The sequence below is a fragment of the Notolepis coatsorum genome (assembly GCF_963971535.1).
Source record: "Notolepis coatsorum genome assembly, chromosome: 2".
Taxonomy (NCBI): domain Eukaryota; kingdom Metazoa; phylum Chordata; class Actinopteri; order Aulopiformes; family Paralepididae; genus Notolepis; species Notolepis coatsorum.
The window spans coordinates 187,225,954-187,245,795 of NC_140166.1; the positions used below are offsets into that span (position 1 = coordinate 187,225,954).

Genomic DNA, 19,842 nt, shown 5'->3' on the forward strand with positions numbered 1-19,842 from the left:
TATTAGGGACGTCACGGGAGGGCGACGGACCCGACCGTGCGAAGAGGCACTCAAGCAACTCAACGCACAGGGTGAGCAGACCGTGGCTTGACCCCACGACTACACACACGCACAACCCGCATGCCACCCGGGAACGAACGGAGGAACAACCTCGTTACTGCCCCCAGAATCACGGGGTCAAGGGCAAACCCAACCCCGTGGCAAGGCCGTAGCAGCGGAGCACGAAGGAAGACCCAGACCCACCAAAAGGACTGGACTCCCTGGAATGGGGGCCCGGAGAAGTCCATGATGCCAGCATCAAGACCCCACCAGGTGGGCACGTAGTGCCCCGCCCCCCACATCGCCAGCGTATTCGGACAAAGGCCCCTCAGTTACTGCACCTGGTATTCCCAGGCGGAACCAACCAGGCCAGAACCTGCCCAGCTTCCGAGATCGGACGAGACCGGGCGTGTTCAGGTCGGTATGGCCGTAAGCCGAGCGGGCCCCGTCCCCCCAATAGTACACCGCCTGGCACACTGACCCTGCAGAATAGGCAGTCAGCATGGCCGTAAGCACACAAAAAAGGTTAACCAACGGAAGCAGGCAGCGCACCGGGGAAAAAACCAGGCAACAGGCTGTTAACCCTAGCCTGGAGACTGCGGACGAGACAGGCGCCAGAGGGGACAGCTGAACACAGCCGCCCCGGCGGAAGGAGCGTAAGCTGGCGGTGTTGCATGACCAAGCCTCCATTTAACAACCCCCACCCAGAGGGGTCGAGGCAGAGAAGGCTGACACGATTGGCAGACGTCATGAACGTGCAGGGGCACCCTCAAACGGTGAACCCGGGAGTTGACACTGCTCCAACACACCAGGGAATCAACCACCTCGGTGTTACCCAATGCGGTGGTTGTTCCTATAACCCCTCAAGAAAAAACTCCAAAACACACCTGCGGGTATACACCGGCTATACCGCAGTACAAGTGTTTCAGTTTCCAAAAAGGGTTAACCCAGGCCTACGGGTCGCAAACATCACTTCGGACCGGGCCTGGCGGTACGGGAAGCACAGGGTCACCAGAGGAGGTCAAAAAACCACCCCCACAGGCCCCTCTTCGCCATGCGTGAGAGAGGAGCGAAAAATAATGGAGAACCAGCCCCTAAGCACACCGTACCTGGTATTCCCCGGCGGTCTCCCAACCAAGTACTAACCAGGACCAACCTGTGTAGCGGCCGAGATCCGACGAGATCGAGCGCGTACAGAATGGCATGGCTGTAAGCCATGACGACAGTGCTGAGTAAAAACATACCCAACCAGGGTCTCCATAGCGCTTAACCCTGTGACACCCAGACCGACCTGGCATTTTTCCCCCTGAAAAAAGCCCAAGTCCCTCAGGGTACCAGAACAGCAGATCTGCATCCCCGGCGGACAACGGGTTCAACTGATCTGGACCAGCGTGACCAGAACCAGTCCCGTGCCCTAACCACGCCGACATGCCTACTCCAGGAGAAGGGCAGATATGCGTGTTGATCTTAACATGAAAAGAAGGCGCCACCCAGACGTCGGGACGAACCGCGCCTGGTGGCCCACCCCAAGGGCGTGAGACCCCACTACATATGTTCAGATCCATCCCGTCATCATCCCCCAGACATGAACGAGAATCCGTCGACAACCCACCCAGGTCATGGGATGTGGTCGCCGGAAGAGGAAAAACCCCCATCTCAGTTGCTTTATAAAAACGCTGTTTCAACCACAAGCAACTAAGGCGTGCCAGTCAATCGCCTGTTTACAGCGAGCTAGCACTATACGTGCGTCGGGACACACCCCCATCAATGAACAGGCTATTTAGACCTGTCATTGAATCCCCAAGGCGCCCAGGGGAACGACAAGAGGGGTGTGACACTCCCTAACTCCAACACTTCTGGAATAGAAAGAAGGAAGCATCAACAGTATGTATCCCAGTCTACACAGCCGGGGTAAAAAATGTTCACATTTTTACATCCCACCACCCTCCCATAGGAAAGAGACGGGGATCCCCAGAGAGACTTCCCACGCGAGCTGTACAGATTGAAAAGAATATATTGCACCTTGAGCCATGTAAAAAACTGGTTTTAGGGCCTCCGGGGAAGAGGCACCGAACCCATACACACTCAATAAACGAATTGAATCGAATATACATACAATAGAAAAGGACCCTTCTAGAGGGTCCACTCACTTTGACAATCTGAGGAGGAAGGCTCTGTACTCTGATGGAGGCTTCCTCACATGGAAGAAGGAGTCCGAACTCACAGAAGGCCTGAGTAGGCGCTTGGTGAGGAGGAGCCCTGACCACCCCCCCTGAAAACAGATCCATCACATGGACCTGAACAGCACACGGAAGTCCTACCAACAGAGACGCGCACGGTGACGTACTCTATGGCGGGGGAATTCCTGCGGTGCACACGCCCAATATACCAGGCCGTGGGACCAGGAACTCCCTCCCCCCCCCCCCCCCCCCCCCCCGTAACGTGCCGAACCGCCACGTGACGGGAACCTTGAAGGACAGGGGGTGTACCCCTGACCGACAGAACAATGGGGAGAGGAAAGGTTACCAGTTCACCCCTTTACGACCCCACACCCATGATACGACGTAACGACAAAAAGAGAATATGACACAGTCATAGTCAGCTCTATGAAGCGTTTCACAGCTCCACACAGCGCACAAGCTAACCTGCTATCTGATTTTTACTAAGGAAAAACACAGAATAGAGAGGGCTCTAAGAACCCCGGTCCAACATACACATGTGCTTCTGTGGCCAGTACAACCCAGTTGTAGGTCACATGACACACACAACCCATCATCACCTACAAAAAATGGCAAAAACACTCAACAGAGGAACGCCGTTTTTTTCCACAATGAGAGAATACATCATTCTTGATTAGTATCGACCACAGGCCTTGCTAAGCACACATGACAGCAACCAAACCAATTTCCCTTTAGGAAATAAGTTTCTCCAGCAGATTTAGCACAACCTCAGCAATCAAGCTGAGAGTTACATCGTATCCCTACCACACAAAAGACACAATTAATGCACAACATGTCTGATAGGAGGTGATAAAGTCCCCAGGGAACCGGGGGGGGAAACACAATCCTCCTATTTTACCCTCAATACGGCCAGTTAAAACAGGAAAACCTGTTAATGTGTGAACTCACTGTTCATTGTCATTACAGTCTGAGAAAGAACATTCTTTTACTCACTCGTCACCAAGCATAGCTTCATAGGTTAGTTGCCTTAGTAGTGAGTACACGGTACACATAAACACCATGATGTTTCTCACACAACAACCAGATCAATACATCACGACCTGCACGGAGAAGCTAACTGCTAGTGACAAAAACAGCTCACACACAACCCGCAACGTATCTCAAATGCATTGCAACAACACACGTTTTGGGAAAAAACACCGTTATTCACAATACATTTAGCAAGGTAAAACCAGAAGACGTGTTATGAGGTCTGGCCAACCCCGTACCTGCCCGGAACGCAGATCAGCGAAGTGCAGTCACAAGCCACCGTAGAACACAGCCGTCCCGTGTTGTTCGATCCGGGCAGCGTCGCCGCTCCACCAGTCGCTACAGTCCTCTTTGTTGACGCAATCCCCGTCTAGGCTCAGGCAGGGTCGACGAACATCCCCTGTCAAGGATGACGTCGTGGTCAAGAGTGTAAAACATGTTAAAAATCAAAGCACGTTCAACAGAATAGCATCAAGCTAACGGCTGCTCCAACCGTTCGGGTGCTATTGCTTCCGCTCGCGAGACGCCGATCTACGACGCACGCGATCAGGAGCGAGCTCCCGGCGGCGCGCGAGAAGCCAAGCTACCCCGCGCCAGGCCACCGACCGGCTAACCGTAAGCTATGAACATGTAAACAATGACATAACACTCACCCAGACAGGCCGCCGTTCTGAACCCTCCTCACTTTTTAAGAGAAAAGAGAAAACAAGACGTCAACACCGCTTCACAACGGTGACATTAACACGTCCGGCGGAATCAGCACAGTACCAACTGGCCTGTATAGCTGACTTTGAACATGAATCTGCCGCTATCGCACATTACATGCACATATCCCCTCGTGAAGGAATACTCTCATTTGGATATGAAAGATGGGGTCTTAACACGGTGACAGAGAGAATCCACTCGTCCAGAACACACAGGGATCACCAGTGTCAATGGTCGCGGCCCACTAGTTAAAACTATAATGGTCGCCAGACCAAGGCCTTCTGTCGCCTAGACGGCTAAACAAAGGACCCTAGCCTGGGGCCGGTTTCCATAAACTTTGTCAAGTAGCCCCCATAGCACTAACAGACAAGTGGAGCCCGCCAGCAAACACTACTCACCCAACCTGGAACGCACCGCTCCTCACAACAGCGGCATGTCCGACAGTTCAGCTGTGGCCTGACAGGTTTCACCCCAACAAACACAGCAAGGAACTGCAGTTGAGAAGCATGCAGCGGCGTGCTCCCAATACGAAAACCGGTGGAGGGTTTGTAGAATGATCATCATCTTCTAGACACTCCAGTACGAAGACAATATCGCCGTATTTTCTCGAAAATAGTGAGAGAGAAAATAAAGATATGATGTCAACGTATCCTTGTTTCCCAAGCTGTTCCTAATCCAATTTCTTCCATCATGGTGTCAAGTGTGGGGATCTACCGAGGCACCTCTTCCTTGTGGTGAAAGCGAGAAGGAGGAGAGCAGGTGACCACACACCTGCTTATGAAGGTAAGCTGATGAGGGGTGTGGTCAGACTAATACTGGTATTAGAGGTACATTTGTGGTTTATTCAGTACGCGTGCACGTACGCGAGATAGTGCAGTAGCGATGCCAAGCTAAGCCACTAACGATACAGAACTGCGCGTTGTCACACAGCCTTCAAACGCAGGGCAGAAGAGCTAGTTTGCTTCTAGAATTGAAGGTCCGCTCTGCTCTGTGTCTATTATGAAATGACAATTGCGCATTGACACGCCCACTACGCGAAGCCTCTGTGCTCCTAAATAATCTTTTCCAGTTCGCACATATCTATTTTTAGGGGAAAATACGAGTGAAATAGTCACACTGTCGAGCCCTGGCTGTGGTTACGTGACGTCATTGCTATTTTAGAGCTTACAAGGTATAGTCAAAATCCATACCGTAGCGCAAATTCATACAGTTTATACCGTATACCGTTTATACCGTCCACCCCTACACAAAAGCAATGTTTTTTCTGCAAATCTCTTAGTTACAATTAGATGATGAACTAAGCAGTTGAAATGTTTTCAGCTCAAGTATTAAAGAGCATTATTAGTAGGCAATTTGGGCGTGCCTCTTTTTGGAAATAGAGTCATGTCATGTTGCCAGTGTATTGTGAACACAAGATGGCAAGATACAACGTCAGGAGAGCAGTAATAGAGGCAAAACGGCGTTACAGGGATAAAGTTGAACTTCAGTTTGAACAGGCTGACTCTAGAGGCATGTGGCAGGGCCTCAGAACAATGACAGACTACAAAGGAACCCCCCTCAAACTGAACAGTGACATCTCCTTAGCAAATGATCTCAACTCCTTCTATGCGAGGTTTGAGGCTGTGAATAACAACACCAGCCTACAAACCACGGCAATGGGGGGGGGGGGGTCTGCTGATGGAGACTCAGTGTTCAGGGTAACAGAGCATGAGGTGAGACGGATCTTTAAAAAAGTGGATATCAGGAAGGCAGCAGGACCGGACGGCATCCCCGGCCGCGTCCTAAAAGTCTGTGCCGACCAACTGGCCCCGGTATTCACTGACATCTTCAACCTGTCCTTGGAACAGGCCGTCATCCCCACCTGTCTGAAGAAGTCCACCATCATCCCTGTACCCAAAAAATCTACGCCCGCTTGCCTCAACGACTACCGCCCTGTAGCCCTCACCTCCATAGCCATGAAGTGCTTTGAGAAGCTAGTGAAGGGCTACATCTGTTCCTCCCTCCCCATCAACCTGGACCCTCTGCAATTTGCATATCGCCCCAACAGGTCCACGGAGGACGCCATAGCCCATGTGCTGCACACAGCAGCATCACATCTGGACAAGAGGAAGGGGAACTATGTGAGAATGCTGTTCATCGACTACAGCTCAGCATTCAATACCATAGTCCCCTCCAAACTCATAGCCAAGCTCAGGGACCTGGGCTTGAACTATGACCTGTGCCAGTGGGTCCTGGACTTCCTGACGGGCAGACCCCAGGTGGTAAGAGCCGGCAACTGCACCTCCTCATCCATCACGCTCAACATAGGGGCCCCCCAGGGCTGTGTTCTGAGCCCCCTCCTCTACTCCCTGTACACACATGACTGCGTAGCACAGCGGAACAACAACACCATCATCAAATTTGCTGATGACACAGTAGTGGTGGGCCTGATCTCTGCCAACGACGAAAGGGCCTACCTGGAAGAGGTAGAGAACCTGTCACAGTGGTGTCAGGAGAACTGCCTCTCCCTGAACGTCAGCAAAACAAAAGAGATGATTGTGGACTTCAGGAGGTCGGGGGTCAAGGACTACAGCCCCCTCAGCATCGACGGGGCACCAGTTGAGAGAGTGAACAGTTTCAAGTACCTCGGAGCCCACATATCCGAGGACTTGACATGGACCACACACATTGACAGTGTTGTGAAGAAGGCACGACAACGCCTCTACTTCCTCAGGCGCCTAAGGAAGTTCCAAGTCAGTCAGAAGATCCTTAGGAACTTCTACTCATGTACAATAGAGAGCATCCTGACCGGCAACATCACCTCCTGGTTTGGGAATAGCACTGCACAAGACCGTAGCAGACTACAAAGAGTGACACGTTCAGCCGAACGCACAATTAGAGGGGGGCTTCCCACCCTCCAGAACATTTACAACAAGCGGTGCAAGGGGAAGGCTAAGAGAATTATTAAGGACTCGAGCCACCCGAACAACTGCCTCTTTGAACTGCTGCCGTCAGGCAAGCGATACCGGAGTCTTATGGCGAGCACAGAAAGACTCAGAAGGAGCTTCTATCCCCAGGCCATCAGGCTGCTAAACGAACAATAATCGCTAAACGAACAATAATCACTATGCAACAACCATCAAATGCACACAGCACACACACCCACACGCACACACACACTCACTCAAACAAACAACACACTGCAGCACCCACTCTCCACACTTTAGATCACACAAACACACTTACACTTTATATTTATTGATAAAGGATTTGCACTACAACTCGTACACCTACTGTGAATTGTACCTAAACTGCACCTTGTCCATTTATGCCTTGCACTATATAGTATTGTATATTAGTACACTGCACAGTATTGTATATTGTATGGTAACTACGTCTACGAACATTGTACATATGTCTAAACTGAACACTGTGACCTCTTTTTTTTTCTTCTAATTTTTACTATGTTTTTATTTCATACTTATCTTGTCATGCACAGTCTCTGGAGCGCAACAGTAAGAAGCATTTTGTACAAAAGTATTCTGTACTTCTGTATGACAACTATTAAAGAAACTTGAAACTTGAAACTATTGTGTTGCACGTTCCTGTTCAATGTGAGGACCAATATATGGCAAAGGAGAATACAGGGAACATTGGTCTGTTCATTTAAACCTGATCATGAAGATCTGATCAGAGAAAATTGTCCTTCAGTGTTCTAAAAATGTTCCTCCGGACCTGGGGCGACAGGGTATAGGCTGGGCAATATGGCCAAAAATGTTATCACGATATATCACGATAACATTTTTCATATAGTTCGATGTCGATAATTATCTATATTTTTATTAGTATTAAAAAATATATAAACTTTTTTTAAATGATTATTTAACACTTTCAGTGCCACGCTTAATCCCCATCTCTGCCACTAGAAGGCCAGTTTAAAATAGTCATTTCCACTGTGTTTCACGATGTTTGCAGAGTTTGTGTGTGTTCTGTATTATAGCTGTGGAGACAATGGTGTGGCTCATTTGACAGACACTACTTGTAGTCCAACATGGAAAAAATAGTTTGTTTCTACACAATGTAGTTTGTAGTTTATTACACGCTAAACATCGCGCATTTTCAAGATAATCCAGTCTTTTTTCATAGATTGCGAGATAAAGCGTGTTATGTGCAATAAGCCCGAATCGTTCTGGTCGATTCCCTGAAACCCCAAATACTCCCAAATCAAAAGGTATATAACATGTACATTATGTACCTTCACAAAATCATCAAGGGGGGGGGGGTCGTTTTAACTCAAAACTGTGATCTGTGATCGTTAGAAAAACACGTTTCAGGTTCGGTAAAATAGACATTAGCCAGAAGGTATTCCAAAAAGAATAATTCCAACTTTATCCATCACGTAGACACCCTCTCATCATTTAAAAAAGCCCTCAAAACCCACCTTTTTACCCTTGCTTTCAACCCATGAACTCCTTCCTCTCTCACCTTTTATATAAATGTTTTTTATTTTCTCTACTAAAACTGTATTGTATTGTATTGTTTGTTTTGTAAAGTGTCTTTGAGCATTAGGAAAAGCGCTATATAAATCTGATGTATTATTATTATTATTAATGAGACGCTGAAATGTCTAGAGACCTGTTGCACACGTCACCAGACTAATTTACTACCGGACTAACTATAAACTAACCTTAGTATATAGACCTTCTCAAGTATATAGAGTAGACCTTCTCAAGTATATAGACCTTCTCAAGTATATAGACCTTCTCAAGTATATAGACCTTCTCCACACCTTAGTATATAGACCTTCTCCACACCTTAGTATATAGACCTTCTCAAGTATATAGACCTTCTCAAGTATATAGACCTTCTCAACACCTTAGTATATAGACCTTATCAACACCTTAGTATATAGACCTTCTCAACACCTTAGTATATAGACCTTCTCAACACCTTAGTATATAGACCTTCTGAACACCTTAGTATATAGACCTTCTCCACACCTTAGTATATAGACCGTCTGAACACCTTAGTATATAGACCTTCTCAACACCTTAGTATATAGACCTTCTGAACACCTTAGTATATAGACCTTCTCAACACCTTAGTATATAGACCTTCTGAACACCTTAGTATATAGACCTTCTCAACACCTTAGTATATAGACCTTCTGAACACCTTAGTATATAGACCTTCTCCACACCTTAGTATATAGACCTTCTGAACACCTTAGTATATAGACCTTCTCAACACCTTAGTATATAGACCTTCTCCACACCTTAGTATATAGACATATATAGACATTCTCCACACCTTAGTATATAGACCTTCTCAACACCTTAGTATATAGACCTTCTGAACACCTTAGTATATAGACCTTCTCAACACCTTAGTATATAGACCTTCTCCACACCTTAGTATATAGACCTTCTCCACACCTTAGTATATATACCTTCTCCACACCTTAGTATATAGACCTTCTCAAGTATATAGACCTTCTCCACACCTTAGTCTATAGACCTTTTCAACACCTTAGTATGTAGACTAGAGATGTAATGGTATGAAAATGTATGATTAATTGATTATCATGACTATAGTGACCAAAATGTTCACAGTTATCAATATTATTGCGGTATTGATAATGTGCTGAACATTGTTTAAATCTTTGATCAGGTTTTTCCCTCAGCACTCTAAATACACCCAGACTTAGTCCTCTCAGAAGGCTGAAGCATCAGGGAGAGCTCCGGCTGCATTCTACCATGCTTAACACTTTGAATGCCGACGACGTGTATTCTCGTCTTATCATGCCCCCCGTTGAGTGCCGACGGCGTGTATTGTAGTTTGATTTTTTTATTAGCGATCTGAATTTATTTCATCAACCGAGTCTCCCGTTGGTACAGCAGACCCTCTAGGAGCTCAGATGGGAAAATACCGCCCCCTATCGTCTATCCCTGTGTAACTGCAGCCCATTCGATTATACTGCTGGATCTGTAGAGGTGGAGCCAACTGGCTCCATTATGCTGGCGAGCCGTCTGATGAACATGGAAGTGATCGCGAGATGGAAAGCAGCCTGGAATATATATTTACAGCAGCCAATAATCAATCAATAAACGCGATCGATATTTGGAATGGCAATCAGGAATTGGAATAATCTTTTTGGAGAACATCTGATCTAAGGTAAGGAGTCTATGTTACCAGTCTTGGGGTAATCAGAGCTGTATTCACTGAGATATCAGCATGTGCCGTGTGTGTGTATGTGTGTGTGTGATCTTGAGGAAATGGATAATAGATTTTTCAGCCCGCCTCTATAGCGTGCATAAGTACACATATACTATCGATAATCTAGCATTTATTTGAAAGAGATTCATAAATAGGCCGACAAATGACAACGTGTCTAGTGTATTCGAGAATATTCCAATAAATGCCGTTTATGGGGGAATCTTTAAATTTTCCAAATTTTTTTGAGAGAACAATAGCTTTTCGAAATGCTATAAAAAGGATATGAACCGATTAAAAACAATCCATTTCGACAATGTTGACTGCAAACAAGTCATTGATAAGCGACGGGCAGATTAGACACATAGCCATAATTTAAAACATAGATTATGCGTTTTTAACGCTAACATTGAAGTGGATGATGGCATTCAAGGGGGTAAAAAGGTAAACAAGGCCGGCACTGATAGTGTTAATGCTCTCATTGCAAAACAAACCCATGTTGCATGCTGCATCTGCGTCTGGGAGACAATATTTACCCTGAGCTTTTCAAAGCGCTGTAATCAAACACGGTTTTAATGATAATTAAAATCTGAATGGTATTAGGCCTTCTAACCAGTTTCATCCCTAATATAGACCTTTCCGCACCTCAGCATATAGACCAAAATGGTCTATTTTCTTTAACTTTTTAACACTGCTGCAAGGAATCTTTTTTTGATTAACTTAAAACTTTAATGCTCTTCAGGAAGCCCATATTGATCTTAAATTGGTACTACTTCATGAAACAAAAATTCATGCCGTTTACTAGAGGCAGAACTATTGAATATAATGATTTGTATACTGTATATCCACTGTGAGTGGTTCTAGCATTGAGACAGTCACCGAGTATAAATATCTTGGCATCTGGCTCGATGAGAAATGCACATTTAAATACCATATAGACAACCTTGCCAGCAAGCTGCAGCAGAACATTGGCTTCTTGTACAGAAACAGAACCAGCTTTCCTTTGATTTGTAGGAAAATGATTGTTGACGCAGTTTTGGACTATGGTGATGTAATTTATAGACATGCTTCTGCTTCCACTCTTAAACCACTTGACACACTTTATCACTCTGCCCTCAGATTCATTACTGCTGATAGCTAAGATAACTCACCAGTGTCTCCTGTATAATAAGGTTGGACTTGGTTGGCCTTCTCTTTCAGAGAGGTGCAATAAACATTGGCATTGTTTATTTGCAAAGCCCTTACTGGTACCACCAGTACCACCTTACATGTTGCTGGATTGGAACTTTGAACCGTATCGAACTCTCTCAAATGACTGGCTTGTGCTTAAGGTCCCTGTAGCTTGTTCTGAGCTTGGAAAGTCTGCCTTTTCCGTTAATGCTCCCGACTCATGGAACATCCTTCAACACACTCTAACCTCTTAAGCCCGGTCGGCCCGGCCCGAGATTTATTTCACATCACAAATATATCAATACAGTGCGTATTAAGTGATGTTGTGTTTCTTTTTCAAATGTAGCCAAGAGTAAAGACCTTAACCCTATCAAAACAGCAGTCAACGTGTATATTTTCAGCACTACGTTTGTTTAGCAATGATTTTAAGTGTTATTAGCGTAATATGAGCTTATAAAAATCTCAGCGCATTGCATAGGAAATCGGAGGAGGATTTAGACGTGAGGACAGGAAGCAGTCATGAAATCGTTGTAGTCCTAAGAAAGAGGAGACCGAGGGCTTTCAATGGACGTCTAAATTTCATAAAACTAAACTACCCAGGTCACACCAGCCGCAGACAAAGGAAGGCCAACCATTTTTTTCTTACAAATATTGATGTGAATGTTGTGTTTATATCTTTTGGTCAATGTTAGCAACTTAGCATGGTGTTATTCACAGTCAAATATGAAAACAATTATAATAATAATGTATTCTCAGACTGTGGGTGCGGGAATGTGATTGGACCAAAGCAGAGTAGACAGACACACAGACAGTGGAGCAGTCGGTCATGCACTGACGCTGCTTGTAGTGGATACTGGATATAGCGGAGAATTTCGACTCGTTGCATGTTGGGCTCTATTAACAGGTTCAGCGCCAGAGGTCGCTATGGGCGTATGGCCGTTGTGTGCCAGCGCTCTGTTCAATGGGGATAAATTCCGGTGTTTGCAGTGCTAAAACTATATTAAATATTATAGCTATGGATCTAATAACATAGTCGATTGTCAGTGAGTTTCTTCCGGTCAACATGCAAAAAACAGATAATTTTTTCATCCATACATTTCCGTTTTATACCGTGGTGAATAGGGCTGTCTTAAATACTTCAAAACTACCCATCCCAGTTAGGACTTCTTCAACCATTATCTGAAATGATAAAAAAAAAAAAATCTAACTGTGACTAACCTTACTGTCATGCACTTGTCCTAATAAACTAACCTACACTGTAACACGCAACACTTTGATAAACATTGTTACTCAGCTGATAGAGTTGTACCCTTCTTGCTGTCTTGTCGTACAGAACTTGTAAGTCGCTTTGGATAAAAGCGTCAGCTAAATGACTAAATGTAAATGTAAATATGTGTGTGTGTGTGTGTGTGTGTGTGTGTGTGTGTGTGTGTGTGTGTGTGTGTGTGTGTGTGTGTGTGTGTGTGCATGCGTGCATGGGGCCATTGGGTGGGGCCGGAGGACAAATACACTGGAGGAAAGTAACCCAGCTCAGCACTGCCCAAATTATATCATCACTATTGCCTGTTTAAAGGATATCATCCTCAAACACATATACACCTACATGCCTTGTAGAATTCCACACATAAGAAAGAAAGATACTGGGATGAATAAACAAAATAGGAAATAAAATGTAGAAATGCATGCAATACATAAATAAATATGAATCTCCATATATGAAATAGAACATTTAGATAAGGTGCTACTGAGATGTTTTGGTGAGTTCCTTGTTTTTTTGTGGAAGTTGCCCTTCTTAAAAATGCATGAACATTCACTGATAATTGGTCTGTAGTGGAGTCTACAAGGTCTACATTGCCGGACCATGTAGAATCCGGACCTTGTAGACTGACATAATTCTGTGCATAGTTTAGTCTACACAGGCCATATTTCAAATAATCAAAATCTTACTTCATTCATCTTAAACATTCTTGATTTGGGGGATTGGTAGTTCCCATGAAATCTGAAGTTGTTCAAACGACAGATGGGTGGGACACAGACATTTGAACTATTAATTAAGTGATTAATGCCTACTGTGGCAAAGTTGTAGCCAACAACTAGGCCTAATAAGAAAGGCAGTGACATTGAACAAAAAGGAGACACTGGCTTTACAACCAGGGCCATCAGTAGAGGGGGGAGCTAGTGTTGCTCTTCTAGAAAAATAATCCTTTCAGGGTTGATGAGTTTGCGTGTCAGGTAGACCATTGATTGACAGTCGATTCTGCCAATTACGACGTCACACCGCTTGCACTCTGGCCGTCCGGCGCTGCAGCTAGGCCCTATTGCCACACCGCTTGCACTCTGGCCGTCCGGCGCTGCAGCTGGACCCTATTGCCCACCTCTGCGGTTGATAACGCTAGCCAAGTTAGCTGTACACACATACACAGTGGGCCAGTTGTAGGGGTGTAACAATGCATCGCAATGCATCAATCCTACTTTGCAATATTTACAAAACATGACATTGTTTTCGAACTCTAGCCATGGGAAAATGTTTAGCCAATTCACGTTCAATTTGTATGTCTTCCCTCCGGCTCCAGTGGATGTAGCTTCGCTAGCTACAGTGGCTACATTGGGTGCTACAGTGGGTGTAGCGTCGCTAGCTTGGCCAACTTCGCTAGCATGCTGGCTAGTGTCAGTATCTTGGTTAACGTTAACTGTAACTGAGGGGTACAATTCCCTGACTGTATTGATAAGTATGGTATCATTAAACCACTACCGCTTTATGTACTTTAATTACTGGCCATACAGTACATGATATATAAATATGATGAACACTTCCCACATTGAATCGGTTCCACACAAAGGTATAATCAAGTATTTATTGCAGCAAAAGGTACATAATATACTTCTCTATTATACTTTGGATGCGCTTATAAGGCAAAGGAATATGCGTAGGCAAATCAATAATGAATGTCCATTCTCTGGTTACGCAGGAGGTAATTATACAACCTGAATCTTAGGGAATTATATCTATGGTACACTAGTAATATATAGCGGGAGATACTGGAAGGGTCCCCCCGGTTGTAAGCCAGCAGGGGTAGAGGATCTGTCGGTAGTAGAGAGTCTGGTCAACGATGACTAAGGAGACTCCAAGTACAGGAGACGGTGCAATAGTCTCTTGATCCACAGACGAATACAGCTGTTCTCCGTAGACTGTAGCTCCACAGTGAAGAAAGCTAGCCGGCCTCAGGCTCTCTGAGGCGCAGACTCGACTTGGCTCCTCACAGGGTAAATCCCACACGTGTAGGCGTCGGCGATTCTCCGCTCCATAAATCACAGGACCAAAACAAATATAATCCAGCCGCAAAGGGCTATGTAGTCGTCGGGTAGATTAATCCAGTGTACATGTCCACACGGTTCTCGTCTAGGTCTCCTCGGGTGAAAGCGCCATGAAAGCAGCCCAGCCTGGATAAGCACTCTAGCTGATACGAGGAAGCGTTGGTGATGCTGGTCACTGTAGAACTTTAGCCGCACGATACACTATACACAAATAGACTATTACTGACTTAATAGAAATATGTCGCACTCTGACGGTATAGCGCCAAACTCTGACAATTCAGTTATTAATTCGCACGCAGTCTCAATGCTCTATTTGGGGCCAAACAGGCCATACTTCACCGCACGGAGTATCGTGGGTGAGGCTTCAACTTATTGGGTAACTCTACTTCTGTATTCACCTGCGCCATATTTATATGCACGGCGAACAATCTAGTGCCAACCTCATTTCTGTCTCGTATCCCTGGGCAAGGCCGGGCATGTACAGACATGTCTTGACGGTGGCTTTGAACCTGACTCTGGAGGCACGGCCCAGGCGCCTGTGGACCGCTGTCCAATAGGAGAATGAAATATTATGGTCTGTACTAGGCTAAAGGGACATTCCGTGTATATGTACAAGGAATATACAAGGGATATCAAACGATATACAAATACTATGCAATATATATCAATCAATAAATATATATATTCGGTTTAATCTGATCCTTTGTAACATTAACGTTAACCATCACCTCTGTAACATGAGCTGCCTCGCCTGACTTCTCATTCTCCGGTATCTTTCGCGCAAAATAAAAATGAATGGGCTTCGACATGACTGTATTGTCTGACTCAGACAGTGACGCTGATCAGTTTCCAGTCGCGTGACCACAGGAAACTCTACTGTGATTGGAACGTTTATGCGGCTGTGAACTGTGGGACTTGTAGTTTTGTAACGATTCTCGCAGCGGAGGAAAAAAATAACGAATGAGGCTGTAATCTGCACTGAGTCGCACGCCGTGCGAGTAATTGATTTTTAAGGTTCGCACACACACATATTTTTAGGGGCATATGCAAGCAATATGGTCGCACTGTAGAGCCCTGCCTATAAGCGCTTGTCTTGCCGGAGTATTTAGACCCCACCCGCACGCCGCAGCTCGGCCCAGAAAACAAACCACATAGTTTCAAATGGAGTGCAATAGCGGCCGCAAGGCGTTAGGCGGCGGTATTGGCCGTTTGCGATCCCAGACCCATTCCCAATGATAACATCAGGCTGGATGGATGAATTATGAATGGATATAGCGAATAAAAGAAATAACGATTAAAACCCGACTTTTTTTGGGTTTGGCGCTCAAGCGATGGCGAGTTAACCCGACTTATCCAATGTGTTAATACAGATAATTAGGGCTGACCTTCAAAGCTTTTTATGGCAATCGAAGCTTCGGGGCCGAGCTTCGGTTTTAATTCGAAGCTTCGAATTTTTTTATTTTTTTTGTATCTTATGTTGTGGGACTTGTACAGCACTTTCGTAAACTTTGTTGTTTTTAAATGTGCTCTATAAATAAAGTGGATTGGATTAATGAATTAAGTAGCCCCTTTCGTGACTGTGACGCAGCCAACAAGGTTTCACTCGGCTGTGTGATTTAATTCAAGGTGGATCGCTGTTGTCGTTTGAACAACTTCAGATTTCATGGGAGCTACCAATCCCCCAAATCAAGAATGTTTAAGATGAATGAAGTAAGATTTTGATTATTTGAAATATGGCCTGTGTAGACTAAACTATGCACAGAATTATGTCAGTCTACAAGGTCCGGATTACATGGTCCGGCAATGTAGACCTTGTAGACTCCACTACAGACCAATTATCAGTGAATGTTCATGCATTTTTAAGAAGGGCTACTTCCACAAAAAAACAAAGAACTCACCAAAACATCTCAGTAGCACCTTATCTAAATGTTCTATTTCATATATGGAGATTCATATTTATTTATTGCATGCATTTCTACATTTTATTTCCTATTTTGTTTATTCATCCCAGTATCTTTCTTTCTTATGTGTGGAATTCTACAAGGCATGTAGGTGTATATGTGTTTGAGGATGATATCCTTCAAACAGGCAATAGTGATGATATAATTTGGGCAGTGCTGAGCTGGGTTACTTTCCTCCAGTGTATTTGTCCCCCGGCCCCACCCAATGGCCCCATGCGCGCACACACACACGCAGACACACAAATCGAGGTAAAAAAAAATGTGAAAGAAAAAAAAAATTGAAAGAAAATTTTATATATATATATTTTTTTTTAACTTCGATTTTTTATTTTATTTTCTAAGCTTGTGCCATCGAACGAAGCTTCGAAGTATTTAAGACAGCCCTACAGATAATACATATGAAAAGTATAATTTGCTCAGAGTCCAGAAACAGTTGTGGTTCGGTCCGGATCTGGATCTGGAGTCCAGACTTTGAGAATGCCTGTGTTAGACCTACAGTATAATACTGCCAGCTGCTATAACAAAACCAAAGATTATCGGTATCGGCAGTGTATCGGCCGATATAGCTCATAGACGCAAAAAAGCGTGATCGGGGCATTCCTAGCTGATAGCTATGAGGTGGAAGGAACCTGAGAAACTCACAATGATTAATTGGTCTCTGGCACTACTGGATAGGGGTGGACGGTATGGTCTAAAATTTATATCACGGTATAATTTGAAGCATAGACGGTAACGGTATATATCACGGTATCATCGTTTTTGATAAAAAAACATTTAATTTGATTTTATATAATTTTTTTATTTTTTTTATAAAATATATATATTATATAATTAGACTTGTACTTGTATTATCTGCGAGACATCGCCACCACGCAACAAGCTCCACTGTCTGTGTGTACTCTAGTAGCCTCCAGCTACGGCCAGGATTCTCCGGAGCTGCACCTGGACCTATACTCGAGTAGCCTCGAGCAGAGCTACGGCCAGGATTCCCCGGCGCTGCACCTGGACCCTATTGTATTGGTATAACGTTACTTAACTGTGCTCAGCAAGCCCTCAGCTCGAATACGCATCGAATCAGTGTTATAAGACATTGATATCAGGAGCTATCTGTAGCTACTGCTAGCCGGATATATAACGTTAATACAACGCCTCAGTGAATTATTTAGTTCAATGGGACATTTCGTTTTGAACGGTGAACTAACTTGCGTTAACGTGAGCTAACAGCTAACAGGTAGCACACACGTCTCTACTAGACTTTGTGGAGCGTTTGTTGATGTCAGGAGCTATCGGTAGCTGGCCGACTAGATACCGTTCGGTTAGACAATGCCTCATCATGTATTAAACTAAAAGTGAATAGTTGACTGGGTCATTTTGTAACGGTAGCTAAGCTAACGTTAGCTCAGGGAGACGCCGCCGTCCTCCCGTGTCGCGTCCCACTAGACTACTAGACCCGTGTTTACATGCGTGCGGTAGGGGCTGGCACGCCCACTGCGCGAAGCCTCCTAAATAACTTTTTCCAGTTCGCACATATCTATTATCTATGACTAATTCTATCTATTTTTAGGGGCAAATGCGAGTGAAATAGTCGCGCTGTGTTTACATGACGTCATTGCTATTTTAGAGCTGCACTACCGGTTACACGGTATAGTCAAAATCCATACCGTAGAGCAAATTCATACCGTTTATACCGTCCACCCCTACTACTGGATGTAATTTATATGAAAATCTCTACTGCACATGTAATTGAAGTGGGACAGGCCAGCATTGAGCTGTGGGTCGCAGCGGCCGAGAAAGTTAAGACCACCATCTAGCAGCGGAGCAGGGTTGGGGTGTTGGTCCTGGGGGGTCCGGGAGTCCTGGGGGCGTCTATTCGAATACCAACCGGTTCATGCTTCCGCGTTCGCGTTTTGCGAATCTGATTGGCCACTGCCGTTTCTGGTGCAATCTTTTTTTTTGAACAAATGTTTTTTATTTTCCCTTTTTTAACATGAAACTAGACAAACAATACAGTAACAGTAATAATCAATGATAAATCACAGGACAATAACAGAAATAATAATAACAATAATGACAGTCCAGTAATTAAATCAGAATGAATGTAGATTAAAAGACAAAAAATAGGGCGCCCCAGTGGCGACAAGGCCGACCCGGGTTCGACTCCCGAACCCGTCGTTATTTGCCGAATGTCTTCCCCCCACTCTGTCTCGCATTCCTCATCTGTCTCTCCCTACTGGACTGCCCAGTAGAAATAAAGCGATAAAACGCCAAAAAAAAAATATTACAAAAAAAAAAAAAAAAAACTAAAAATAATAAATACAATACATGTGCTCTTGCTCGCTCTTTCCTCCCCCCCCCCCCCCCCCCCCCACAGGACCCCCACTTGGACTATACATCCACTATTTCATTTAACATCAGAAAATTACAAGTTTATATGCTTCCCTTTATCTTCTCCACCACAGCTACCCAGACTGCTATGCTGGCTTCATTAACATCTAAAATTCGTGCAGTGGATATCTCTAGATAAATCACATCGAGATAGGTAAGAACCCATACCTTCCGGCACATTTTATCCGGTTGAATCCAGCGTGATGCTATCAACTTTTTGGCAGCCGTAAGACCGGCCAAAATTTGTCTCTTTACATGTACAGAGGTCGATAACTGAGAAACATCAGAGATAAAAATTCTGATAATTGAGTGGTTACTTTTTCCCCAGAAAATCTTAACAGGAGGGCATTCCCAATACATATGCATATATGTACCAATAGCACCGTTTGAACACAAGGAGCATCGAGAGTCTTGTCTGAGACCCATTAGGTGCAAACGTCTAGGAGTCAGGTAAGTCCTATGAACAAAATTAAGATTAATCTGTTGGTGATCTGGGTTGCGTGATGATAGCCGAACGTTTGCCCAGACTGCATCCCAATCAAAATCTACTTCCAAGTTTGGCATATCCTTCCTCCAAACAGAGTCTAGGGGAAGGACCTCATATGAGGATGTAAGTAAGTGGCGATAAAAGTCAGAGACGAAGCCTCTCGATGTCTCCTTGTCATAAAATAATTTGTGAAATCTGTGGTGCTCAAGTGGAATATTTAATGGGACTCCGTGAGCCCTCAAAGCTGCTCTTATTTGTAGATAGAAAAGATAAGTGGAACTGGTGAGGTTAAATTTGTTGAATATATCTTGATAACTGCGGAAACCTGGTCATCAAAGATATCCCCCAATGTGTGTATGCCTTTCTTTTCCCATCTAGG

At 44.7% G+C, this 19,842-nt stretch overlaps 1 protein-coding gene across 4 annotated transcripts in view; it reads right to left on the reverse strand.

Moving 5' to 3' along the window:
- The window catches only part of LOC311223105 (uncharacterized protein C1orf21 homolog), a 94,833-nt gene that overhangs the window by 41,482 nt on the left and 33,509 nt on the right, over window positions 1-19,842 (reverse strand). The window contains exon 1 of one of the 4 annotated variants that reach the window (XM_084307848.1): window positions 3,488-3,597. The exons of the other annotated variants lie outside the window; for them this stretch is intronic. The gene's annotated coding sequence lies outside the window, so the exon portion shown is untranslated. Of the gene's footprint in view, window positions 1-3,487; window positions 3,598-19,842 lie in introns of those variants that run through there. 4 annotated transcript variants of the gene reach the window in all.